General features: G+C 41.6%; 2 long non-coding RNA genes across 5 annotated transcripts in view; one reads left to right on the top strand and one right to left on the bottom strand.

Moving 5' to 3' along the window:
- Nucleotides 1-7,322, top strand: LOC135272275 (uncharacterized). 3 transcript variants are annotated; one of them, XR_010340378.1, is made up of 5 exons: nt 1-31; nt 118-190; nt 808-939; nt 4,412-4,442; nt 6,422-7,322. It is a non-coding gene; the product is annotated as an uncharacterized LOC135272275 (long non-coding RNA). The 3 variants fall into 3 exon arrangements; XR_010340376.1 differs by having other exon boundaries at nt 6,404-7,322; XR_010340377.1 differs by lacking the exon at nt 808-939 and having other exon boundaries at nt 4,412-7,322.
- Nucleotides 1-27,629, bottom strand: part of LOC105715310 (uncharacterized) — a 66,167-nt gene that overhangs the window by 11,036 nt on the left and 27,502 nt on the right. The window contains exons 2-3 of one of the 2 annotated variants that reach the window (XR_001107020.3): nt 20,725-20,830; nt 13,166-13,262 (exon numbers count right to left, since the gene is read on the bottom strand). This is a non-coding gene — a long non-coding RNA (uncharacterized LOC105715310). Of the gene's footprint in view, nt 1-7,422; nt 13,263-20,724; nt 20,831-27,629 lie in introns of those variants that run through there. The other variant, XR_010340375.1, reaches the window with a different exon arrangement.

Below are 27,629 nucleotides of genomic sequence, written 5' to 3'. Positions count from 1 at the left end.
AGGGCCTCCTGAATAACATCCTTCCTTGAAGGTAATTATATATATTTATTTTTAATTACTAACTTGATATTGTATAAAATATATATGATTTATTATTTTCTTTTAAAACTCATTCAGCCTACCACTGAAATGGAAGATTCTGTTGTGAGAGAAGCAGTACAAAGAAAGAATGTACAGACATCCAGAGCAGGTACAATTTCAATACAAATGGAATGCTGGAAATAAGTACATTAAATGAGTCGAAGTACTCACATTCTTCTTACCCCTAATTCTTTTTATTCTAAATTGAATGAATACATTGACATAAATGTTATTGTTGGTATCCATATTTTAATATAAATTTAGAAGTATAAGAAAATAAGATTTTTAAAATGTGAGTTTTAACTCAGATTGTTTCTATTTTAATGTTTTAAGTAGCATAACATTTCCAATATGGAATTTTTATACTTGTCAGGGATTCAAAGCAGTGAATTTTGAGATTCTGAGATATTTTCAGTGTCTTGTGTGCTAGTTGGAGTTCTGGTATTTACCTAAAGGAATGCTTTACTTAGATGTCAGTTTCCGTATTAACGTTAGAGACTTCCTGTTAATGTTATTACACTGATGATCTAAAGGCAATGAGATGTTCTAATGAGCAGACTGTGTATGCATGTGTGTGTATGGGTGTGTATGGGTGTGTTTGTGGCATCTTTGGTTATTAAAAACTAGGAAAGTAATCATTCATTCATAACTGGAAGACAGTCTTTTAAAATGGTGATTTTCAGATTTTTTGGTATAAAAGCTTTTTTAAAAAAAAATTGCACAGAGGCGACCATCATGAACATCATTGAGGCTACCAACATCATTGGCTGTTTTCCATTTCAATGCCTTTTTGAAATCCTTAACTATATTGTGATGCTCAGAAATAATATGCAGAATGTTTGTGTCCTAAAATGGAAGGTGAGTGGTTCTACACTTTACACATCTTTCTTCCACTTTGTATTCTATTTTCCAGATGTATCCACATTAATATGATTAGCTCTGGTTTAATTCGTTTTATGCTTTTCATTGTATTCCCTTATACCACTCTACCATATTTAATTAGAATCTCCTGTTGCATGAAGAAAGAAAAAAAAGAAAAAGAAAAATACGTTGGGTGCAGTGGCTCACACCTGTAATCCCAGCACTTTGGGACACTGAGGCGGGTGGATCACGCAGTCAGACCATCCTGACCAACATGGTGAAACCCCATCTAGTCCCAGCTATTCGGGAGTCTGTTACACAGAAATGGCTGGAACTCAGGAGGTGGAGGTTGCAGTGAGCCAAAATTGTGCCACTGCACTCCAGTCTGGCAGCAGAGCAAGATTGTGTCTCAAACAAAAAAAGAAAAGGAAAAATAATGTCAGATTAAAAGGGGCTTTTGTTTAATCAGTTTGTAACTGTGAATATTTACTATATGAGAGTTTAAGGCTGAGAAGTTCAGAATGCAAGAATGCACCACCATATTTAACAAATGCCCTTAGAATTATGACTCATGAGCCTTTAGCCTATGAAGTTATGACAATTCATTTCTCTAATGAAGTTTACTGCTCTCAAAAAAAAAAAAAAAAAAAGACAAAATAGCAAATGACATTGTCTTATTTGACCTCTTGGACATCCTCAAATGAAACTGCAACTTATTCATGTCAAAATTCTAAACCAACGTTTTGAACAATATATATACTTTGTGAATGAGTCCTTGATGATGAAATGGACTTTCAAGTTTTACTTTTGCATTTTTTGCTCTTTTTCTTGACTTGTCTTACAAAAGCTTAGATTCAACAGTTTTATTTCTACATAAAGCAGGAATATAATTTTTTAATATATTTCTGTCCTGTCTCATGGCATTGTGAACTCTTCAGATCTAGTGTGGACCTAGACTCATTTTTACATGGGAACAATTAGGTTTGTTTCTTTGTTGTGGTTGTTGTTGTTGAGACAGTCTTGTTCTGTGATGTGGTTCAGAGGGGATAAGCTCTTAAAGCAGTAATCTTTCTAGTGGTTTTTCTGTGGGAGGTAAAATGGCAGGTGAATTTGGGCCTTGTTATTACAAACAAGATTTTATTGTGCTTCTCAGACTGGCAGAGCACATATTGTGCTTCCCAGTAGGGCAGAGCACATAGCTACAACTAAAACACCCAGCACCTTCCCCAAGGGTATTGGCCAGAGTAACACATTAATATCTCTTGAGCTCTTCTCCACTGGCAGCTGGAAAGTTTTTGCAAGAATCCCTGTTTCTGGTCTGATTCCTACGTTTTGCTGACTTCTAGTGATAGGGTGTTTTATCCTAAGCTGAACAGTTTTAACTGAAGAGCTAGAGAGAATGTGTTGTGTTACACCAAAGTAAGTGCAGTAGTTCCCCCTTAACTGTGGGAGATACATTCAAAGGCACCCAGTGAATGCCTGAAAGCACAAATAGTACTGAATGACTGTTTTGTTTTCCTATACTTACATATCTATGTTAAAGTTTAATTTATAAATTAGGCACAGTAAGAAATTAACAACTAAACATAAAATGGAAAATTATAGTAATATGCTGTAATAAGTTATTTGAATGTGGTCTCTTAAAATCTATGGTATGGTTCTCACCCTTTTTCTGTGATATAAGTGAAACAATGCCTGTGTAATGAGATGAAGTGAGGTGAATGTGGGCATTGTCATGTAGTGTTAGGCCACTATTCACCCCTGACTCTAAGTCAGAAAAAAAGATTATCAGCTTTGAGTGTTCCTGGACCTTCAGGCCTTAATGATGTTGATGGCTGGATGCAGGAGGAGGCCACGTTGGTGACTAATGGCTGGACAGCACATGCAGTGTGAATACACTGGACAAATAAATGATTCACATCCTGGGATGGATAGAGGGCAAGAGCTCGAGATTTTATTGTGCTTCTCAGACTGGCACACTAACACTTATGACTTGTTTATTTCTAGAGTTTTTAATGTAATGTGTTTAGAATACAGTTAACTGTTAGTAGCTGTAACCACATAATTCAAAACTGCAGATGTAAAATCTGTGTTTGAACTTTGACTCATTTCTTGGTGCACAGTTCTTAAACTCCTTAGAATTTCCAAAGTGATATCTTTTGGTAGGTTAATAATCGATGGCTGGAAGCTCCTAGGTAGATTCAGAATGGGAACTGGTCACTATCCTGAAGACATGGCTGATTAGAGGGTTGAGATCTTCTGTCTCACTCTGCAAACTCTAGGGAGGAGAGAAGGGCTGAAGGTTGTCAGTCACCAACAGCCAGTGATTAATTAGTGATGCTATATATTGAAGCTTTCATAAAGACCCAAAGGGACTGGGCTTGGAGAGCTTCCAGATCACTGAATACATGGAGGTTCCTGGAGGGTGCTATGTCCTGAGAGGGCATGGAAATCTCTGTGCCACTAGCCCCATACTTTGCACTATGCATCTGTCCATCTGTACCTTTTGTAATGTCACTCATAGTATACTGGTAAGTGTGTTTCCCTGAGTACTTGGAGCCATTCCAGCAATTCAATTTAACCCAAAGAGGGAGTCCTGGGAACCAGAATTTGAAGCCAATTGGTCAGAAGTTCTGGAGTTTCAGACTTAGGACTGATGTAGGGAGGCAGTCTCATGGGACTGAGCCCTTTACCTGTGGAATCTGATGCTATCTGCAGACAGAGCGTGAGAACTGAATTAGATGACACCCAGTTTGTGTCATCTGCAGAAGTGATTGCTTGCTTGTTGGTGGGGAAAAACCTCTCCACATGTTTGGTCACAGAAGCCTTCTTTGTTGATGATTGCTGCTGTGGTGTGAGAGCAGAGAAAAACATGGCAAGTGTGTCTTTTCCACACATATAGTGGATAAGGGAACTACTGTTTACTCTGTTTTAACTGCCCCCCTCATATTTTGGTCCAGAAATCATGCTGTTTGACACTGGTCACTCACTCTATCTGTTCTAACAAACCATTTTCAGTCAATTTCATCGGGTTTGGCTAGGATAACTTGTATACTGCAATTCACTTGTAGATATCAAATTCTGATAAATTTATTCTTTGCATTTAATAAATACAAAGAGAAGAGTTCTTACTGCATTAATTACATACCAATAGTTATAATTTATATTAATTCTAATAAGGTCACAGGTATGCTCCCAAAGGAATACTTTGTAACAAAGCATCAATCCTATACTTTAAAGAAAAATAATCTAAATTATGTACACAACTGTGCATACTTTTTTTTTAATGAAGGTAGAGTCTTGCTATGTTTCCTGAACTGGTCTCAAACTTCTGGATTTCTCAAGTGATCCTCCTTCCTCAGCCTCCCAAATAGTTGAAATTAACAGGCATGCATCATTGTGCTTTCTTATGGTTTTAATATTCTATACATTATTGATTTAAAATGCATTTTACCTTTTCCTTTAATAGATTCTGGGAGTTCTGATGAATCTGCAGTCAGGTAGGATTTTACAGATTTAAAAATTATGTTAACTAAGAAAATACAGATGGAAGAAACTATTATCTATCGAGTGTTGCATTCTAGGCTAAATACCCTATTATGTGCTATGCATTTATCTCATAAAGTCATGACAATGTCTGTTTTCTTATAACCTACTGTTTATTAAATAGGCAACTGTGGTTTAGAGAGGTTAATTAATTGGATTACGATCCCATAGTTCACAAAGTAGCTGACCCACAATTTGACCGTCAGCCTATCTGGCTTTCAAATCTTTTCTCTTGCTCCTCAGTACAGATTGATAGAGATATCTGTGCAGCACTTTGATCAAGGTATAGGTCTGAATAAGATTAGTCAGATTAATTATTTTAATGTCTAAATTAATGAGTTTAAATAAGTTGAACTCTCATTTTAGGTTACTGTTAGAAATGAGGTTAGTCCTTGAGTTTGTCCTAATAAATTTGACAATTTTTGTGGTAACCAGTATCTTTTTTTTTTTTTTTAATTAACCACCAAAGCCTTTAAGGCACAGTAAAGGTTTGGCCATAGGACTGGAAGATACTCAAAACCAAGATTTGGCAAATCCTGGAGAGAAATTATTTAACTCCCCAGTTTTGTTTTCTGTGTAGGCTAGTATTTCTGCCTACTTCCATAATGCTTTTTTTTTTTCTTTTTCCATGACTTTTCTTCCTTGGTGTTTCTTTGGTTTTCAAATTCTGCCGGCTATGTATTCCCAATTTTCCTATAGACAGAACCAAAACAGAATTACAGAAACTTAAGGACTCTTAGGACAAATTACAATACCTCTAGTACTTCAATCTGTGTTGAATGTTCTGGTCAAATGATTTTCTAGATAGAGAACTTGAGACTCAAAGAGATTAGGATGCTTTTTTCTGGACATAAGACATGGTAGAAATGAGATTTGAACTCATTTTAAAGCCCAATACTCTTCCTTCGTTTTATTCTATTGGCATTTTGTTGTTGCTTTGAGACAGTTTCACTCCTGTTGCCAGACTGGAGTGCAATAGCACAATCTCTGCTCACTGCAACCTTCGCCTCCTGGGTTCCAGCAATTCTCCTGCCTCAGCCTCCTATCTGGGATTACAAGCATGCACCACCATGCCCGGATAATTTTGTATTTTTAGTAGAGATGGGGTTTCTCCATATTGGTCAGGCTGATCTCGAATTCCTGACCTCAGGTGATCTGCCCACCTCAGCCTCCCAAAGTGCTGGGATTACAGGTGCGAGTCACCACGCCTGGCCTGGCATGTGTTTTAATAATACAAGGGGGAGTGAGTCTGGTGCACCCAGTGGATAGAATGAGAATGGAATTAGCTGGTGAACCCAGTGGAAATGGCTAAGAATGGAATGAGCAGGGGAAGGCCAAGTTTGAAGAGAAATGACACTGGATACAGATTATTCAATAAGAGATTAATGTTGGGGTTTATGACAAGTCTGATAAATTATAAAGATGAGGGACACAAGCTACAAAGGCACATTAAAATAGAGGGTTCAAGGAAGCTCTAAACAGACTGCTGTGCTCTTTTTAAATCAAGAACTGACAAACTTGCAGATTTTTGCTGTGAGATGCTAAGACATTTGGAGACACTGAGCAGTCTCTACTGCAGACAGAAATGCGGTATAATCTAATTGCATCCTGACTTACAGAGGGTGGCTTAGAGCCCCTCGAGTACTGATGGGCTGGAGATAGCTGAACTACATAGATCTGTGGCCCAGGGCAGGTATCTCCTCATCTCTGCCTCTTTTCCCAATTCACTGATGTCCTTCCCATATCCATGTAGGCTGGGTCAGGGGCATCACTGGCTGTCAAATCAGTCATGAAAGTCCGCTGGGTAGTTGGAGGTGTGTCTGTGATGGTAGTGAGTAGAGACTCGTTAGGTTGTTATCCAGGAGCAGGGATATAGAGTGCTCCCACCCCTGGTCATTTGAGGCCATCCTTTCAGGAATCTGTGCTTTCATAGACTGAAGATTTGAAGATTGGAAACTGCCATGGAGCCTTGCACAAGTGGAATCTGGAAGTGGGAACCCACAGGAAGAAAGACATTCAGGTAGTATTTAGGGAAACAGAGGTACAACTGCCAGAACTGTTTTTCCAGCAGTCTCTCTCATTGGATATCTGAGTGCCTATGAAGACTTTTAAGGGCTTACTAGTTGATGTGGACCTGAATAAGGTAGGACCTATAGAGTGAAAATAATTGGATTTTTCCAATTGTTAATGTTTTAATCTTTCTGGGAAGAGTATCCTCAATAAGAAAATACACCTTCGTTATTAGATTTTTGTACATTTAGCTCTCACACATTTCAAATACAGCAGGGGATTCTCTGTACTCTTTTAGGACAAAGGAAAGCATTGGGACCTTCTTAAGTGGTTTTCATGCTGAGGAATCAAGACTGCCATTTTGAAGTGACAAAGATTAGTCTTTATGTCATCCATTAATTGAATTTCATGTTCTGCTTCAGGACAGATAATTTGTGAGAATAAATTATTATCAAGCTCTGCCAATATATTGGCTGTCACTATTTGTTATGGAGCTCAAGGTCAGTTTTCATTTAATATTATTTTATAAATTTAGACAGCTGGAGGCAGAAATAGGTAACCAAAATCTATTTTTGGAACAGAGGCCATATTTTAATTGTATCAAGAAATGTTATTTAATACACAGACGGCTGACCTTTTCCCAGATTGTGTTTTTGTTTATTGGAGGGGGAAGCTGAATATGAACTGGCAGTTAAAAAATTTGTAAAAAAAACAAAAAAATCAACTTGCTGATTTTTATTGTATATTTTTGCTCTAAAGCATTTTCCAAGAAACTGTGTGTGGATCCATGCCTAAACCAGATGATGAAGACTTGACTGTTACTACCAAGGTAAAGTAGTCTCTTGCAAAATCTTCTCTCAGTGGTTTACCTATTATTGCTTTATGATGGTTATGGAAAGTTAGTCAGAGAAAACCATAGACATATGGCTAGTTGATTAAAAATTTTATTTAATGTTGGTAGCTAACAAAAGATTGATAAGTACTGTGACAGGGTGGGGGCTGAACAAAAAAGAACTGGAAGATACATAGCAACAGAAAAATCACCTTAGGAAATGCTTTCCCCAATGGAGAAAATATGAAATTCTGTTAAGGTTTAATTAAATATTAATACTTTGACTGTTAAATCATACTAGTGTGACATCTATGTTTTTGCCAGTATAAATCTTCAGTGGATCAAATTCCTTGTGGTAGTTATGGAATCTCCTTGGCACCTTTTAGTTGAAAAAGTGTACAACAAATAGCATATAGCTGTTTTTCTTGGACACTTATTATTTGGGTATTATATACTCCGTAGGAGAGATTGTTCCTCTACTTATATTATTCGTTCTGTAGTGAGACTAAAATATTAAAACTTGTAGGAAAAATAGCTGGGTGTGGTGATATACACCTATAGTCCCAGCTACTTGGGAGTTTGAGTTTGCCTGAGCCCAGGAGTTTGAGAACCACCAGGGCAGCATAACAAGACTGCATCTGATTGATTGATTTTTAAAAATTATACTAAGTTCTAGGGTACATATGCAGAACATGCAGGTTTGTTACATAGGTATACATGTCCTATGATGGTTTGCTGCATCCATCCCATCATCTATATTAGGCATTTCTCCTAATGTTAACCCTCCCCACTCCCTCCAACCCCTGCTATCCCTCCCTTATCCCCCACTCCTCCCAACAGGCCCTGGTGTGTGATGTTCCCCTCCCTGTGTCCCTGTGTTCTTATTGTTCAACACCCACTTATGAGTGAGAACATACAGTATTTGGTTTTCTGTTCTTGTTTTCTGAGAATGATGGTTTCCAGTTTCATCCATGTCCCTGCAAAGGACATGAACTCATCCTTTTTTTATGGCTGCATAGTATTCCATGGTGCATAGATGCCACATTTTCTTTATCCAGTCTATCATTGATGGGCATTTGAGTTGGTTCCAAGTCTTTGCCATTGTAAACACTGTTGTAATAAACATATATGTGCATGTGTCTTTATAATACAATGATTTATAAACCTTTGGGTATATACCCCGTAATGGGATTGCTGGGTCAAATGGTATTTCTAGTTCTATATCTTTGAGGAATTGCCACACTGTCTTCCACAGTGGCTGAACTAATTTACACTCCTGCCAACAGTGTAAATGCTTTCCTATTTCTCCACATCCTCTCCAGCATCTGTTGTCTCCAGATTTTTTAATGATCGCCATTCTAACTGGCATGAGATGGTATCTTAATGAGATTTTGCTGTGCATTTCTCTAATGACCAGTGATGATGAGCTTTTTTTCATGTTTGTTGGCTGCATAAATGTCTTCTTTTGAGAAGCATCTGTTCAGTTCCTTTGCCCACTTTTTGATGGGGTTGTTTTTTCATGTAAATTTGTTTAATTTCTTTCTAGATTCTGGATATTAGCCCTTTGTCAGATGGGTAGATGAGTGCAAAAATTTTTTTCCCATTCTGTTGGTTGCTGGTTCACTCTAATGATTGTTTCTTTTGCTGTGCAGAAGCTCTTAAGTTTAATTAGATCCCACTTGTCTATTTTGGCTTTTGTTGCCATTGCTTTTGGTGTTTTACTCATGAAGTCCTTGCCTATGCCTATGTCTTGAATGGTATTGCTAGGTCTTCTTCTAGGATTTTTATGGCGTTAGGTCTTATGTTTAAATCTCTAATCCATCTGGAGTCAATTTGTGTATAAGGTGTAAGGAAGGGATGCAGTTTCAGCTTTCTGCAGATGGCTAGCCAGTTTTCCCAACACCATTTATTAAATAGGGAATTCTTTCCCCATTGCTTGTTTTTGTCAGGTATGTCAAAGATCAGATGGTTGTAGATGTGTGGTGTTAATTCTGAGGCTTCTCTTCTATTCCATTGGTCTGTATCTCTGTGTTGGTATCAGTACCATGCTGTTTTGATTACTGTAGCCTTGTGGTATAGTTTGAAGTCAGGTAGCATGATGCTTCTAGCTTTGTTTTTGTTGTTTGTTTTGCTTAGGATTGTCTTGGCTATGCAGGCTCTCTTTTGGTTCCATATGAAGTTCAAGGTAGTTTTTTTCCAATTTTGTGAAGAAAGTCACTGTAGCTTGATGGGGTAGCATTGAATGTATAAATTATTTTGGGTAGTATAGCCATTTTCACAATATTGATTCTTCCTAACCATAAGCATGGAATGTTTTTCCATCTGTTTGTGTCCTCTCTTATTTCCCTGAGCAATGGTTTGTAGTTCTCCTTCAAGAGGTCTTTTCATCCCTTGTTTGTTAGATGTATTCCTAGATATTATTTTACTCTCTTTATAGCAATTGTGAATGGGAGTTCACTCATGATTTGGCTGTTATTGGTGTATAGGAATGCTTGTGACTTTTGCACATTGATAGTGTATTCTTAGACTGCTTAAGTTGCTTATCAACTTAAGGAGATTTTGGGCTGAGACAATGGGGTCTTCTGAATATACAATCATGTCATCTGCAAATAGAGACAATTTGACTTCCTCTTTTCCTAGTTGAATACGCTTTCTTTTTCTTGACTGATTGCCCTGACCAGAACTTCCCATACTATGCTGAGTAGGAGTGGTGAGAGAGGGCATCCTTGTCTTGTGCCAGTTTTCAAAGAGAACACTTTCAGTTTTTGCCCATACAGTATGTTAGTGTCTGCAAGTCTGTCATAAATACCTCTTATTTTGAGATACGTTCCATCGACACCTAGTTTATTGAGTTTTTAGCCTAAAGAGCTATTGAATTTTGTTGAAGGCGTTCTCTGCATCTATTGAGATAATCACATGGTTTTTGTCTCAGTTCTGTTTATGTGATGGATTATGTTTATAGATTTGCCTATATTGAAACAGCCTTGCATTTCAGGGGTGAAGCTGACTTGATCAGGATGGATAAACTTCTTGATGTGCTGCTGGATTCAGTTTGCCAGTATTTTATTGAGGATTTTCCCATCAATGTTCATCATGGATATCGGCCTGAAATTTTCTTTTTTAGCTATGTCTCTGCCAGCTTTTGCTATCAAGATGTTGGTCTCATAAAATGAGTTAGGTTCTCAGCCCAAAATCTCCTGAAACTGATAAGCAACTTCAGCAAAAAGTCTCAGGATACAAACTCAATGTGCAAAAATCACAAGCATTCCTATACCCCAATAACAGACTTACTTAAAGAGAGCCAAATCAAGAATGAACTGCCATTCACAATTGCTACAAAGAGAATAAAATACCTAGGAATACAACTAACAAGAAACGTAAAGGACCTCTTCAAGGACAACTACAAACCACTGCTCAATGAAATAAGAGAGGACACAAGCAGATGGAGAAACATTCCATGTTCATGGTTAGGAAGAATTAATATCATGAAAATGGCCATACTGCCCAAAGTAATTTACAGATTCAATGCTATCCCCATCAAGCTACCAATGACCTTCTTCACAAAACTGGAAAAAACCACCTTAAACTTCATATGGAACCAAAAGAGAGCCCGCATAACCAAGTCAATTCTAAGCAACAAGAACAAAGCTGGAGGCATCACGCTACCTGACCTCAAACTATACTACAAGGCTACAGTAATCAAAACAGCACAGTACTGGTACCAAAACAGAGATATAGACCAATGAAACAAAACAGAGGGCTCGGAGGCAACACCACACATCTACAACCATCTGATCTTTGACAAACCTGACAAAAACAAGCAATGGGGAAAGGATTCCCTGTTTAATAAATGGTGTTGGGAAAACTGGCTAGCCATGTGCAGAAAGCAGAAACTGGACCCCTTCCTGACACCTTTATACTAAAATTACCTCTAGATGGATTAAACACTTAAACATAAGACCTAACACCATAAAAACCCTAGAAGAAAATCTAGGCAAAACCATTCAGGACATAGGCATAGGCAGGGGCTTCATGACTAAAACACCAAAAGCATTTGCAACAAAAGCCAAAATAGATAAAAGGGACCTAATCAAACTCCACAGCTTCTGCACAGCAAAAGAAACAGTCATCAGAGTGAGTCAGCAACCAACAGAATGGGAAAAAATTTTTGAAATCTACCCATCCAACAAAGGGCTGATATCCAGAATCTACCAAGAACTAAAACAGATTTACAAGAAAAAAACAAGCCCATTCAAAAGTGGGCAAAGGATATGAACACTTTATAAAAGAAGACATATACAAGGCCAACAAACATATGAAAAAATGCTCATCATCACTGGTCATTAGAGAAATGCAAATCAAAACTACATTGAGATACCATCTCATGCCAGTTAAAATGACGATCATTAAAAAATCAGGAGACAACAGATGCTGGAGAGGATGTGGAGAAATAGGAACACTTTTACACTGTTGGTGGGAGCGTAAATTAGTTCAACCATTGTGGAAGACAGTGTGGCGATTCCTCAAGGACCTAGAAATAGAAATTCCATTTGACCCAGCAATCCCATTACTGGGTATATATCCAAAGAATTATAAATCGTTCTACTATAAGGACACATGCACACGAATGTTCATTGCAGCACTGTTTACAATAGCAAAGACCTGGAACCAACCCAAATGCCCATCAATGATAGACTGGACAGGGAAAATGTGGCACATATACACCATGGAATACTATGCAGCCATAAGAAATGATGAGTTCGTGTCCTTTGTAGGAACATGGATGAACCTGGAAATCATCATTCTCAGCAAACTGACACAAGAACAGAAAATCAAACACCACATGTTCTCACTCATAGAAGGATAAAGCATTCAAAGTGCCATCTTGGAAACAGAGATTGGATTCCTGCAAGACTACAAACTTGCTGGTGCTTTGATCTTCCCAGACTATAAAACCATGAGAAATATATTTCTATTCTTTATGAATTACTGATATCACATACTCTGTTAGATAATATAGCTCTATATAAGATTCTTCGTTGAAAGTCTTTTTGTGTTGTTTTTTTTTGAGATGGAGTTTTGCTCTTGTTGCCCAGGTTGGAGTGCAATGGTATGATCTCAGCTCACAGCAACCTCCACCTACCTGGTTCCAGTGATTCTCCTGCCTCAGCTTCCCAAGTAGTTGGGATTATAGGCATGTGCCACCACATCCTGCTAATTTTGTATTTTTAGTAGAGACGGGGTTTCTCCAAGTTGGTCTCACTGGTCTCGAACTCCTGACCTCTGGTAAAACACCCACCTAGCCCTCCCAAAGTGCTGGGATTACAGGCATGAGCCATCACGCCCTGCCAAAAGTCTTTTTATTTCAGAACTTTGAACATTTTTTTTTTTTGAGAACTTTGAACATATTACGGCAGTGTCCTCTGTCTTTCATAATTTCTGATGAGAAGTCAGCAACTGATTTGCTGAAGATCCCTTCTCAATGGTGAGATGCCTGTGTCTTGCTGCTTTCAAAGTTTTCTATCTTTTAATCATTTGATTACGATGTTTTTACTGTTCATCTCTGAATTTTTCCAATTTGGAGTTTATTGAATTTCTTAAATGTGTGGATTCAAGTTTTAAATTAAAAAAAAAAAAAATTAGCAGGGCATGGTGATGCATGCCTATAATCCCAGCTACTCAGGAGGCCGAGACATGAGAATCCTTCGAACCTTGGAGGCAGAGGTTGCAGTGGGCTAAAATTGAGCCACTGCACCCTAGCCTGGGAAATGGAGCAAGACCCTCTCTCAAAAACAAAAAAAAATTAAAAGTAAGAATTTTTTAAAGTATACTTACTTTGTTTCCCCACTAGAATGTCAGCTCCAGGTGGGCTGCTGTATCCTCAGTACATAAAACAATGCAGAGCAGGTGCTGAACAAATACTTGTCATCCACTGTAGGAAAAAAACAATCAAATCATACAAAAAGATGTAAAATAAAAAGTATATTGTCTTCACTTCCATCAGTTCCTCTCCTCCTAAGTGACAGTTTGGTGCATGCTTTTAGAAGAAAATGTACAAGCATATAGATTTTTAAATAATATTTTGACAGATTTAAATGGATCATACTGTACACAGAGTTCTCTTTGTGTAGTTAATAATATATTATTTGGGTCCATTCTCATCTGCTTTTTGTTTTGTTTTGTTTTGGTTTTGAAATGGGGTCACAGTCTGTCCCCCAGGCTGGAGTACAGTAGTATGATCATAGCTCACTACAGCCTTGAGCTCCTGGGCTCAAGTAATCCTCCTGCTTTAGCTTCCCAAGTAGCTGGGACTGCAGGTGCACTGCTGCCATACCAGGCTTGCTTCATATGTGTTCATGATGCATGCTTGTCTGGCACGTGGATGTGCCCTGCTGGCATTACCTTTCTCCCATTCATTGCAAAAACAGGTTTTTCCCTGTTTTTTACTATCATGATCCATGCTACAATTAGTGTCCTGGTGCCTGTACTGGGGTACGGTGACAGGTCTATCCCTATCTAGCTGGCTTTGAAGTTTAAAGAGAACAGTGCAGGCCAGGCACAGTTGCTCACACCTGTAATCTTAGCACTGTGGGAGGCAGAGGTGGGGGTGGATCATCTGAGGTCAGGAGTTTGAGATGAGCCTGAACAAAATGATGAAACCCCATCTCTTCTAAAAACACAAAATTAGCTAGGTGTGGTGGCTCATGTCTGTAATTGCAGCTACTCGGGAGGCTGAGGCAGGAGAATCACTAGAACCCAGGAGGCGGAGGTTGCAGTGAGCTGAGATCACACCATTGCACTCCAGCCTGGGCAACAAGAGTGAAACTCCATCTCAAAAAAAAAAAAAAAAAGAAAGAAAGAAAAGAAAGTGCAACTTACCATTTTGCAAAGCTGGCCCCATATCAGGAAACCATATAGAGATGGACTATGGAAATTCCCTTTTAAGCACAGTTAAAAACAGTTAATGGTGAAGGATGACTTCAGATGATGCCCCATGTCTTTTCTGTCTTTTTATTATTAACTGTGTCATTCTTTTTGTAATGTTGTGCTCATTACAACTATTCCTTCTTGGTCAGGTTGACAAATTTTTCTGTGAAGCAGTGTTAAACATTTTTATAAATATGAAACTTATCTGTTAAACTACCACCTGCTTCATGTTAGCTGAGTTGCAGGTGGAATGTTTAAGGAAGTTCTAGCCTTTTCAGCATTTGTGAAAGCGTGCTCATGCTGACACTGAATTTTCTTAGTCTTACCTTAAATCTCTGAGTCTTGACCTGCAGGAGAGATGGTGTTCAAATTCAAGCCTGCATCAGAATCACCTGGATAGCTTAATATATTTGGTTGGTTGACTGATTGATTGAGATGGACTGTCACTCTGTCTCCCAGGCTGGAGTGCCATGGCATGATCTTGGCTCACTGCATCCTCCGCCTCCTGGGTTCAAGTGATTCTTCTACCTTAGCATTTGAGTACCTGGGATTACAGGCATGCAACACCACACCTGGCTAATTTAAAAAATATTTTTAGTAGAGATGGTGTTTTACCATATTGGCCAGGCTGGTCTCAAACTCCTGACCTCAGGTGATCCACTTGCCTCGGCCTCCCAAAGTGCTGGGATTACAGGCTTGAGCCACTGTGTTGGCCGACAGCTTGTTACTATAAAACGCAGCTTTCTGGGCCCCACTCAGATTTTCAGTTTAGTAGGTCTGGGTGGGGCCTAAGTATCTGCATTCCTAACACATCCCCAGTTACTGCTGCTGCTGGTCCAGGTCGACATGTAGAGACACACTGGAGTTGATCCTCGTTACTCAAAGTGTAGTCCGTGGACCAGCAGCCATGGCGTCACCAGATGCTTATTAACAGTGCAGAATTTTAGGCCTCAGCCCAGATCCACTGAAACAGAATTTGAATTGTAACAAGTTCTCTAGGTGGTGTATATAGACAAAGTTCATGAAACACTGGAAGAAAGCAGGAGTAAAGAAACTTTTTCTGGAAACTTTCAGCATTCCGGGCCATATGGTCTTTGTCACAAATACTTGTCTCTTCCTGCGTAATGGAAAAGCAGCCTTTGATAATATGGAAATCGATGAGTGTGACTGTGTTCCTGTAAAAATGTATTTAGAAACACTAAAATTCAAATTTTACAGAATTTGCATCTGTCATGTAATATTGTTTTGATTTTTTTTTTTTTCACTGTTAAAAACATGAAATCTGGCTGGGCACTGTGGCTCATGCCTGTAATCTCAGCACTTTGAGAGGCTGAGGCAGGTGGGTTGCTTCAGGCTAGGGGTTTGAGACAAGCCTGGCCAACATGGTGAAACCCGGTCTGTACTAAAAACAAAAAAATTAGCTGGGTGTGGTGGTGCATACCTGTGGTCTCAGCAACTCAGGAGATTGAGGCAGGAGGATCACTTGAACCCAAAAGGCGGAAGTTGCAGTGAGCCAACATCATGCCACTGCACTCCCGACTAGGCAAAAGAGTGAGATGCTGTGCCCCACAAAAAAATTAGCTGGGCACGGTGGAGCATGACGGTCATCCCAGCTTCTTGGGAGGCTGAGGCACAGGAATTGTTTTAACCTGGGAGGTGGAGGTCACGTTGAGCCAAGGTCATACCACTGCAATCCAGCCTGGGTAACAGAGCAAGACTCCGTCTCAAAAAAATTAAAAAATGAAATCCATGCTGAGCTCACGAGCCGTATGTGGACCTCAGTCCATTTTTGGCCAGCCCCTGGCTTAGAGGAATGTTCTTCTGAGAGGCAGGTCACCTGATACATTCTACTGCCAGCTCACAGTGTGACCTCGAAGCCAGTTAGCTCACCTCCCTGGCTCTAGATTTTGTCACACGGAAAATGAAGGGGTTAGATCTCAAACATGTCAAATTCCAGGCCCATCCCTTCCTTCTCATGCGCACAGCAGACACCCACAGTCACTCATGGCGTTCTTTCCCACTGAGTTACCTTCAAGCAGCCCTCCACATGCCTGCTGCCAGTGGACTGGAGTTGAGCAAGAAATGGCATCTCGTTGCTCTTCTGTGACTCCATGTTCCCTAAGATCACTTCTAGCTCCAGTGCCCCTGCATTCTGCCTTGTACATTATATTCTTCTTACACCCTAGTCCCTTGACTTTACCAGGATGCGCTGACAAACTCTGTCTCTTTTATTTCTCTTCAAATTTCTTTTTGTATTTTTAGTAGAGATAGGGTTTCTCCATATTGGTCAGGCTGGTCTTGAACTCCCAACCTCAGGTGATCCACCCACCTTGGCTTCCCAAAGTGTCAAAATGTTGGGATTACAGGCATTAGCCACCATACCCAGCCTTTTTTCTTTTTTTTTTGAGACGAATTCTTACTCTGTTGCCCAGGCTGGAGGGCAGTGGCATGATCCCCATTCACTGCAGCCTCTGCCTCCCTGGTTCAACTGATTCTCCTGCCTCAGTCTCCCAAGTAGCTGGGACTACAGGTGAAAGCTGCCATGAAAAGCTAATTTTTATATTTTTAGTAGAGATGGGGTTTCACTATGTTGCCCAGGCTAGTCTTGAACTCCTGAGCTCAGGTTATCCACCTGCCTTGGCCTCCCAAAGTGCTAGTATTACAGGTGTGAGCCACCATGACCATCCTTTTTTTTTTTTTTTTTTTTTTTTGAGATGAAGTCTCACTCTGTCACCCAGGCTGGAGTGCAGTGGTGCCATCTCGGCTCACTACAACCTTTGCCTCCCAGTTTCAAGCGATTCTTGTGCCTCAGCCTCCTGAGTAGCTGGGATTACAAATGTACACCACCATACCTGGCTAATTTTTGTATTTTTAGTAGAGATGGGGTTTCACCATGTTAGCCAGGCCGGTCTTAATCTGACTTTAGGTGATCCACCCACCTCAGCCTCCCAAGTGCTGAGATTACAGGCATGAGCCACTGTGCCCAGCTAATAGTTCATTCTTGTACATAACTTAGTATTCAGTTGTGCAAATGCACATAATGGGTAAATCAGTCTGTTCACTTGCTAATAAATGTCTGGCTTACCTCCAGTCTGGGTTATCATAAACAAAGTAGCTAAGAATGTTCCTGTATCAGTCTTTTATAAATATATGTTCTCAGCTCTCTTGGGTGGATGTCTGGGAAGGGAGTGGCTGGCTGTATGGTCACTATGTCTAACTTAAAAAAAAAAAACTGCCAAACTCTTCCAGAGTCACAGAAGCATTTTATAGTCATGCCAGCAGAAACCACAATCCAAAATGGCCCTAAGCTCTACGAGGCCATACACAAAAAAAGAGGACATAAAACTATTACACACAAACTAATGAAGCATTGGGCTTTTAAACCCAAAGACAGAAGCAGGGAGATCACTCACACCTGCCTTTTTTCTTCTTTTTTTCGAGATGGACTCTCACTCTTTTCCCTAGGCTGGAGTGCAGTGGTGCAATCTCAGCTCACTGCAATCTCTCCTTCCCAGGTTCAAGCAATTCTCATGCCTCAGTCTCCCAGGTAGCTGGCATTACAGGCAAATACCACCACACCCAGCTAATTTTTGTATTTTTAGTAGAGACGGGGTTTCACCATGTTGGCCAGGCTGGTCTCGAACTCATGACCTCCTCCCACCTCCACCTTCCAAAATGCTTTGATTACAGGCATGAGCCACCGTGCCCCAGCACACCTGACTTTTGAGAGGAAGTCACTCAGGGGTGAAGAAATGTTGTAAAGGGGTCCAAGAAGCCATGCAGACCCCCAAGCCCAGGCCTCCCTCACCTGGGTCCCCGAGCCTAGGAAACCCAGCAGCCCAGAGCTGCACGGGCTGCATTTCCTTCTCCAGTTAACGGGATCTGTGTGTAAAAGGCCACACCAGGAAATTCCAGCCTAGGACAGGGTTGTTCTTGTCATTGTCTCTGGTTCCACAGGGGTTACAGGTGCCAGATCTGGTTTATGCCTCTGGGAATTATGCAAGTAATTCATCTGTCAATGTCCCGAGGAAATGATGCCCTGGCCCCAAGCTAAGCATCCCTAAACACCAGGGTACTCACAGAGCCAGGCTCCTTTCAGGTGGCCCACTTTCAAGCCCAATGAGCCAGTTCTCACCACACTCTCCCTGGCAAGATGGAAGTGTAGAGATGAATAAATACAACTTGTACAACTAAAACCTGCCCAGCATTTACTCAGGCTAGGGCACATCTTATTATGACATTTATCTCACTGAATTTTCAGAAAATGCTCTGGGTAATAAATGGAGGCTCATGCCTGTAATCTCAGCACCTTGGGAGGTCAAGTTAGGTGGATTGCTTGAGCTCAGGAGCTCAAGAACAACCTGGGCAACATGGCAAGATACCATCTCTACAAAAAAAAATTAGCCAGGTGTGGCACATGCCCATAGACCCAGCTACTCGTGAGGCTGAAGCGGGAGGATGACTCCAGCGTAGGTGACGGAGGCTACAGTGAGCTAAGATGGCACCACTACACTCCAGCCTGGACAAAAGAGTGATACCCTGTGTCAAAATAAGAGGCATGTCAAAATAACAGTGAGGCATGAAGGAACTTCATGGACAGGCCTTGAGGTCCCCACCCAGGTCTCCCTGCCTTCACTCTCATCCCTAATATCCACCTTCCCCAGGGCAGCCTGGGTTGTTATAAACCAGAACTCAGCTGTGTACGGTGGATCACACCTGTAATCCCAGCTACTTGGGAGGCTGAGGTAGGAGGATCTCTAAAAGCCATGAGTTGGAGACCAGCCTGGGCAACATAGTGAGACCTGTCTCTATTAAAAATAAATAAATGAAAAGGCCAGGCACAGTGGCTCACACCTATAATCCCAGCACTTTGGGAAGCTGAGGCAGGCGGATCCCCTGAGGTTGGCAGTTCGAGACCAGCCTGACCAACATGGAGAAACCCTGTCTCTACTCAAAATACAAAAATAGCCAGGTGTGGTGGTACATGCCTACAATCCCAGCTACTAGGGAGGCTGAGGCAGGAGAATCGCTTGAACCCAGGAGGCAGAGGTTGTGGTGAGCCAAGAATGCACCATTGCACTCCAGCCTGGGTGACAAGAGTGAAACTCTGTCTCAGAAAAAATACATGTATAAAATAATAAATAAGTCAGGCATGGTGGTGTACACCTGTAATCTCAGCTACTTGGGAGGCTGAGGAACAAGAATAGCTTGAACCCAGGCGGTGGAGGTTGCAGTGAGCTGAGATGATACCACTGCACTCCAACCTGGTGAGAGAGCAACACTTCATCTCAAAAAAAACAAAAAAAGAGTGTATGTGTTTTGTTCTACTTCCTGAACCCTCAGGGACTAAACATCGCTAAGCACAAAAACAGCAGTCAGTGTCACCTCCTCGGTGAATTAAGAGCCAGGTCAGTGGAGGACCGTCTTGATTCAAACTCCGTCCCCCTCCTGAGGCTCTGCCTCTCCCATGGTGTCTCCAAAAACCTGCTTGCCTGGCAAGCTCCAGTTAACACAAAGGTGGGCATCCTTCTTCCATGAAAGGAAGCCAAGCCAGGCAATCAGCAGAGGTGTTGGTGATGAGGAATGCTGAAGTCCATGTTACAAATGTGGCCTTCATAGCAGGGAGAACACTGCAGGTGAGGCTGAAGGAATCCAGGTGATAGGTGATATTAGGGGTCAACTTGACAGGGTTAAGGGATACCCAGATGGCTGGTAAAGTGTTATTTCTGAGTGTGTGCCTGTGAGGGTGTTTCCAGATGAGACTGGCATTTGAATCAGTGGGCTCAATAAGGAGGATCCATCCTCACCCCATGTGACTGGGCACCACCCAATCAGCAGAGGGTCCAGACACAAGAAAAAGTCAGAAAAAAGGTAAATTCATGTGATTTCTCTTCTGCAGCCAGGATGTCATCCTCTCCTGCCCCTGGACATCAGAACTCCAGAACTGGCCTCTGGGACTTACCCCAGTCATTCCAGGTTCTCAGGCCTTTAGTTGTGGACAGAGAATTCCACCATCAGTCCCTGGGTCTGAGATCTTCGGACTTGGCCTGAGCCATGCTACCAGCTTCTTGGGTCTCCAGCTTGCAGATGGCCTAGACTTCTCCATAATCACATGATCCAGTTTCCCTAGTAGATACCCTCTCACCCTCAATCCATCCACTCATCCATCATCTATCAATCATCCATCTATCATCTATCCATCCACTTATCATGTATCCATCCATTATCTATCCATCTATCATCTACCTATCATCTACCAATCTATCATTTATCCATCCAACCATCCATCCATCCTACTAGTTCTGTCTCCATGTAATAAACAGGGACCACACCTCTGCCTGCCAACGACCTTCAACTGGGTCATGGAGATGGGCCATTTCCATACAATGCTTAGCCATGGAGGCCCAAGCTCTAACTCCCACGAGACAATTTCTCCCATCACCTGGACCACCCAAACAACCTCCTACCAGGGTCACAAGGTCCTCTGCTGATGTCCTAGTGGCTGGCACCATGGATGTCCCACATTTCCATCCACCATCTGGGTCTGACTGAAGGCCTGTATCCTGGGCATCCCTGAAATAGAATGAGGAACTGAACTTGGGTCTGGATTTTTTCTCTGTAAGGCCAACGGGTCTGTGGAGAATCCAATGCACCAAGCTGGCCCTATCACAGCTTATCATAGTAAGCTTACCCCAGAACAGGCAACAGAAACTAAAACAGCCACCGTACTGCCCCCATGGCCACAATCCACTGCCCCCACGTCACTTGCAATTTCACGTTCCAGCTCATCCCGCCTCAGGATGCGTCTTACGTCATTGTTTAATTGGCAGTTGCTTTTCTTTCTTACTGTTACACATAATAATAACGTATCATGCAACTGATGGTGTCTCAGATTTGAAGAGTTAGGGTATGTGCAGTGGAGGCCCTGACCTGATTCCCAAAAGAATGACAGAGATGGTGCAGTGGGGCATGCCTTACATAGAGGGTAGAGTCTAAAATCCAGTACAGCCAAAATCACCTGCAAATAGGGCTTCTTTGGCTAAACAAATGTACATGGTCAGTTGGACATGTTCTGTGTTGGACAGAAACACTTCAAACAGCAGGAACACAGGTTGAGGGGTGGAAAAAAAGGCTGACATGACAAAGCATCAGCAATCGTGAAATCTGGGTGACAAGCTTATTGAGTTTTATTATATTAGTCTTTCTATGTGACTGTACCCAGGCTGGAGTACAGTGGCACAATCTCGGCTCACTGTAACTGCCGCCTCCTGGGTTCAAGTGATTCTCCTGCCTCAACCTCCCAGGTAGCTGGGATTAGAGGCACCTACCACCACGCCTGGCTGATTTTTGTATTTTTAGTGGAGACAGGGTTTCACCACATGGGCCAGGATGGTCTCAAACTCCTGACCTCAGGTAATCCACACACCTCAGCCTCCCAAAATGCCAACATTACAGGTGTGAGCCACCGCACTCAGTCAACTGAACACTTTTATAATAAAAAGTTAAACACTTTTTTGTTTTAAAATAATTTCAAACTTATAGAAAAATTACTCAAATCATACTAAGAATTCGCTCAACTCACCACTATTAACACATTGCCAAGTTTACAGTAACATTCTGTCTCTATCCACACACACACACACACACACACGCATGTACATGCACACAAACACACATCATCTCATCATTTTCTAAACCATTCAGTTAAAGGCCTAGCACAGTGGCTCACACCTGTAATCCCAGCACCTTGGGAGGTTGAGGTGGGTGGATCACCTGAGGTCAGGAGTTTGAGACCAGCCTGGTCAACATGGTGAAAACCCATCTCTATTAAAAATACAAAACTTTGCCAGGTATGGTGGTGCATGCCTATAATCCCAGATACTCAGGAGGCTGAGACAGGAGAATCACTTAAACCCAGGAGGCAGACGCTGCAGATCACGCCACTGCACTCCAGCCTGGACAACAGAGCAAGACTCTGTCCCCCCCCAAAAAAGGTAAGATGTAGACTCTACATATCTTTACTCCCCCAAAACTGGGGGTATCCCCTTACAATCTAGGACATGCTCTTATGTAACTGTAGCACAATTTTCCAAAACAAGAATGAATGTTATTAGCATGCATCTGGTGTCCTGCAGTCATATACAAATTACATGAACTGTCCCAGTGACTCTTCAATAGTAATTTGAAGAAATTATTTAAAACGTCTAATCTTGAAGATGGCCGCTTAGGAGGAAGTCGGGATTGCAGCTCCGAGAGAAGGCACAGAGGGTGAGTGGACGCCGCATTTCCAGACGGATTTTTACTGCCCACAGACCAGGAGATTCACAGGAGGAGAAGCCCCATGGGTCGCCAGCACCGCTGGTTTGAGCGGCGTGGCCGCTCAGCCTACACCCTGGGGTGGGGGGCAGTGGCTTCTTATGCAGAGCGAGAGAGACAGAGTTCCCTCTAAGCCAGCAAGGGGAGCTGAAGCAGGGAGCCAAGCTAGGAGACCCCCGGGCAAGGACGCGCCACGAATCTCAGAGCCTCTGCTTCAGCTGACGCAGTGGCACACACGGCAGCGGATTTTAACTGCCCACAGACCAGGAGATTCACAGGCAGAGAAGCTCCACGGGTTCCCAGCGCCTCTGGTTGGACCAGAGCAGCCGCTCGGCCTGCACCGGGGGCGGGGAGCAGCGGCTCCTTGAGCAAAGTGAACGAGACTGTGTCCCCTCTCGGCCAGCAAGGGGAGCTGAGGCAAGGAGGCAAGCCAAGAGATTACCGGGCAAAGAGGGCCCCTCTGGAAACACGGCTGAACCCGGGACGGTCCAGCTCTGTGGGGGAGGGGCATCCTCCATCGGAAAACACCCTGCAGTTCCCGGGGCAATTTTCCGTAACCAAGACAACCCGCCACTACAGAGACTCCATCACTAAAGGGGCGGGCCAGCATAGCGGAAGCAGTTCTAACTACACCCATCCAAGCTGGGCGGAGCCCACAGCAGCTCAGCGAAGCCTCTGCAGGCTGAGTGTGACTAGCCTGCCACCTTGTGGGCAGGGAAAACGGTAGCAACACAGTTGAAAAGTATAAAGCGCTAACCCCCTGGGCCAGAACACCTGGGGGGAAGAAAAGGGGGTTTATGAGTTCAGCTGCTGCAGACTTAAAATTACCAAAATCAGAAAGACAGCAACTACAAAGTTAATAGGCGGATAAATCCACAAAGATGGGAAGAAACCAGCGCAAAAAGGATGAAAACACCCAAAACCAGAACACCTCTCCTCCTAAAAGGCAGCATAACTCCTCACCAGCACGGGAACAAGACTGGACGGAGAATGAGTGTGATGAAATGACAGAATCAGCTTTCAGAAAATGGATAATAAGAAACTTCTGTGAGCTAAAAGAACATGTTCTAACCCAATGCAAAGAAACTAAGAACCTTGAAAAAAGACTTGATGAAATGCTAACGAGAATGGACAACTTAGAGAGGAATATGAGTGAATTGATGGAGCTGAAAAACACAACACGAGAACTTCACGAAGCATGCACAAGTTTCAACAGCAGAATTGACCAAGCAGAAGAAAGGATATCAGAAGTCAAAGATCAACTCAATGAAATAAAACGAGAAGGGAAGATTAGAGAAAACAAGGTAAAAAGGAATGAACAGAGTCAACAAGAAATATGGGACTACGTGAAAAGACCTAATCTACGTTTGATAGGTGTACCTGAATGTGACGAAGAGAATGCATCCAAGCTGGAAAATACTCTTCAGGATATTATCCAGGAAAACTTCCCCAACCTAGCAAGGCAGGCCAATATTCAAGTCCAGGAAATACAGAGAACACCACAAAGATATTCCTCTAGAAGAGCAACCCCAAGGCACATAATCATCAGATTCACCAGGGTTGAAATGAAGGAGAAAATACTAAGGGCAGCCAGAGAGAAAGGTTGGGTTACCCACAAAGGGAAACCCATCAGACTCACAGCAGATCTCTTAGCAGAAACCCTACAGGCCAGAAGAGAGTGGGGGCCGATATTCAACATCCTTAAAGAAAAGAACTTTCAACCCAGAATTTCATATCCAGCCAAACTAAGCTTCATAAGTGAAGGAAAAATAAAATCCGTTGTGAACAAGCAAGTACTCACAGATTTCATCACCACCAGACCAGCTTTACAAGAGCTCCTGAAGGAGACACTACACATAGAAAAAAACAACCAGCACCAGCCACTCCAAAAACGCACGAAATGGTAAAGAGCAGCAACACAATGAAGAATCTGCATCAACCAATGGGCAAAACAGCCAGCTAGCATCAAAATGACAGGACCAAACTCACACATAACAATATTAACCCTAAATGTAAATGGACTAAATGCCCCAATCAAAAGACACAGACTGGCAAATTGGATAAAAAGCCAAAACCCATCAGTGTGCTGTATCCAGGAAACCCACCTCACATGCAAGGATACACAAAGGCTCAAAATAAAGGGATGGAGGAAGATTTACCAAGCAAACGGAGAGCAAAAAAAAGCAGGAGTTGCAATTCTCATCTCTGATAAAATAGACTTTAAAGCAACAAAGATCAAAAGAGACAAAGAAGGCCATTACATAATGGTAAAAGGATCAATGCAACAAGAAGAGCTAACGATCCTAAATATATATGCACCTAATACAGGAGCACCCAGATACATAAGGCAAGTTCTTAAAGACTTGAAAAGAGACTTAGACTCCCACACATTAATAGTGGGAGACTTCAACACACCATTGTCAATATTAGACAGATCAACGAGACAGAAAATTAATAAGGATATCCAGGACTTGAACTCAGACCTGGAACAAGCAAACCTAATAGACATTTACAGAACTCTCCAGCCCAAATCCACAGAATATACATTCTTCTCAGCACCACATCACACCTACTCTAAAATTGACCACATAATTGGAAGTAAATCACTCCTCAGCAAATGCAAAAGAACGGAAACCATAACAAACAGTCTCTCAGACCACAGTGCAATCAAGTTAGAACTCAGAATTCAGAAGCCAACCCAGAACCACACAGCCTCATGGAAATTGAACAACTTTCTCCTGAATGTTGACTGGATAAACACTGAAATGAAGGCAGAAATAAAGATGTTCTTCGAAACCAACGAGAACGAAGACACCACATACCAGAATCTCTGGGACACATTTAAAGCAGTCTCTAGAGGAAAATATATAGCAATAAGTGCCCACATGAGAAGAAAGGAGAGAACTAAAATTGACACCCTATCATCAAAATTGAAAGAGCTAGAGGAGTAAGATCAAAAAAACTCAAAACCTAGCAGAAGACAAGAAATAACTAAGATCAAAGCAGAATTGAAAGAGATAGAGACACGAAAAACCCTACAAAAAATCAATAAATCCAGAAGCTGGTTTTCTGAAAAGATCAACAAAATAGACAGACCACTAGCCAGACTAATAAAAAAGAAAAGAGAGAATAACCAAATAGATGCAATAAAAAATGATAAATGGGATATCACCACAGATGCCACAGAAATTCAAACCATCATCAGAGATTATTACAAACAACTCTATGCACATAAATTAGAAAACCTGGAAGAAATGGATAAATTCCTGGACAGTAGCCTCCTCCCATGCCTAAACCAGGAAGAAGTTGAAACCCTGAATAAACCAATAACAAGGTCTGAAGTCGAGGCAGCAATTAAGAGCCTACCACCCAAAAAAGCCCAGGCCCAGATGGTTTCACAGCCGAATTCTACCAGACATACAAAGAGGAACTGGTACCATTCCTACTGAAACTATTCCAAATAATCCAAAAAGAGGGAATCCTTCCCAAATCATTTTATGAGACCAACATCATCCTAATACCAAAACCCAGCAGAGACTCAACAAGAAAAGAAAACTACAGGCCAATATCCATGATGAACATAGATGCAAAAATCTTCAATAAAATACTGGCAAGTCGATTACAACAGCACATCAAAAAGCTTATCCACAATGATCAAGTAGGATTCATCCCGGGGATGCAAGGCTGGTTCAATATACGCAAGTCTATAAATGTAATTCACCACATAAACAGAACCAAAAACAAAAACCACATGATTATCTCAATTGATGCAGAGAAGGCCTTCGACAAAATTCAACAGCCCTTTATGCTAAAAACTCTCAATAAACTAGGTATCGACGGAACATATCTCAAAATAATAAAAGCTATTTACGACAAACCGACAGCCAATATCATACTGAATGGGCAAAAACTGGAAGCATTCCCTTTGAAATCTGGCACTAGACAAAGATGCCCTCTCTCACCACTCCTATTCAATATAGTACTGGAAGTTCTAGCCAGAGCAATCAGGCAAGAAAAAGAAATAAAGGGTATTCAATTAGGAAAGGAGGAAGTCAAATTGTCTCTATATGCAGACGACATGATTGTATATCTAGAAGACCCTATCACCTCAGCCCAAAATCTCCTGAAACTGATAAGCAACTTCAGCAAAGTCTCAGGATACAAAATCAATGTGCAAAAATCACAAGCATTCCTATACACCAATAACAGACTTAAAGAGAGCCAAATCAAGAACGAACTGCCATTCACAATTGCTACAAAGAGAATAAAATACCTAGGAATACAACTAACAAGGAACGTAAAGGACCTCTTCAAGGAGAACTACAAATCACTGCTCAATGAAATAAGAGAGGACACAAACAGATGGAGACATTTCATGTTCATGGTTAGGAAGAATTAATATCGTGAAAATGGCCATACTGCCCAAAGTAATTTACAGATTCAATGCTATCCCCATCAAGCTACCAATGACCTTCCTCACAGAACTGGAAAAAACCACCATAAACTTCATATGGAACCAAAAGAGAGCCCGCATAGCCAAGTCAATTCTAAGCAAAAAGAACAAAGCAGGAGGCATCACACTACCGGACATCAAACTCTACTACAAGGCTACAGTAATCAAAACAGCATGTTACTGGTACCAAAACAGAGATACAGACCAATGGAACAGAACAGAGGCGTCAAAACAGAGATACAGACCAATGGAACAGAACAGAGGCGTCGGAGGCGACACAACATATCTACAACCACCCGATCTTTGACAAACCTGAAAAAAACAAGCAATGGGGAAAGGATTCCCTGTTCAGTAAGTGTTGTTGGGAAAACTGGCTAGCCATATGCAGAAAGCAGAAACTCGACCCCTTCCTGACACCTTACACTAAAATTGACTCCAGATGGATTAAAGACTTAAACATAAGACGTAACACCATAAAAACACTAGAAGGAAACCTAGGCAAAACCATTCAGGACATAGGTGTAGGCAAGGACTTTATGACCAAAACACCAAAAGCATTGGCAACAAAAGCCAAAATAGACAAATGGGGCCTAATCAAACTCC

Source organism: Aotus nancymaae, unplaced genomic scaffold (assembly GCF_030222135.1).
Source record: "Aotus nancymaae isolate 86718 unplaced genomic scaffold, 86718_ANA_hifiasm-v0.15.2.pri h1tg000108l, whole genome shotgun sequence".
NCBI lineage: Eukaryota > Metazoa > Chordata > Mammalia > Primates > Aotidae > Aotus > Aotus nancymaae.
This window is presented reverse-complemented; position numbering and strand designations above follow the sequence as displayed.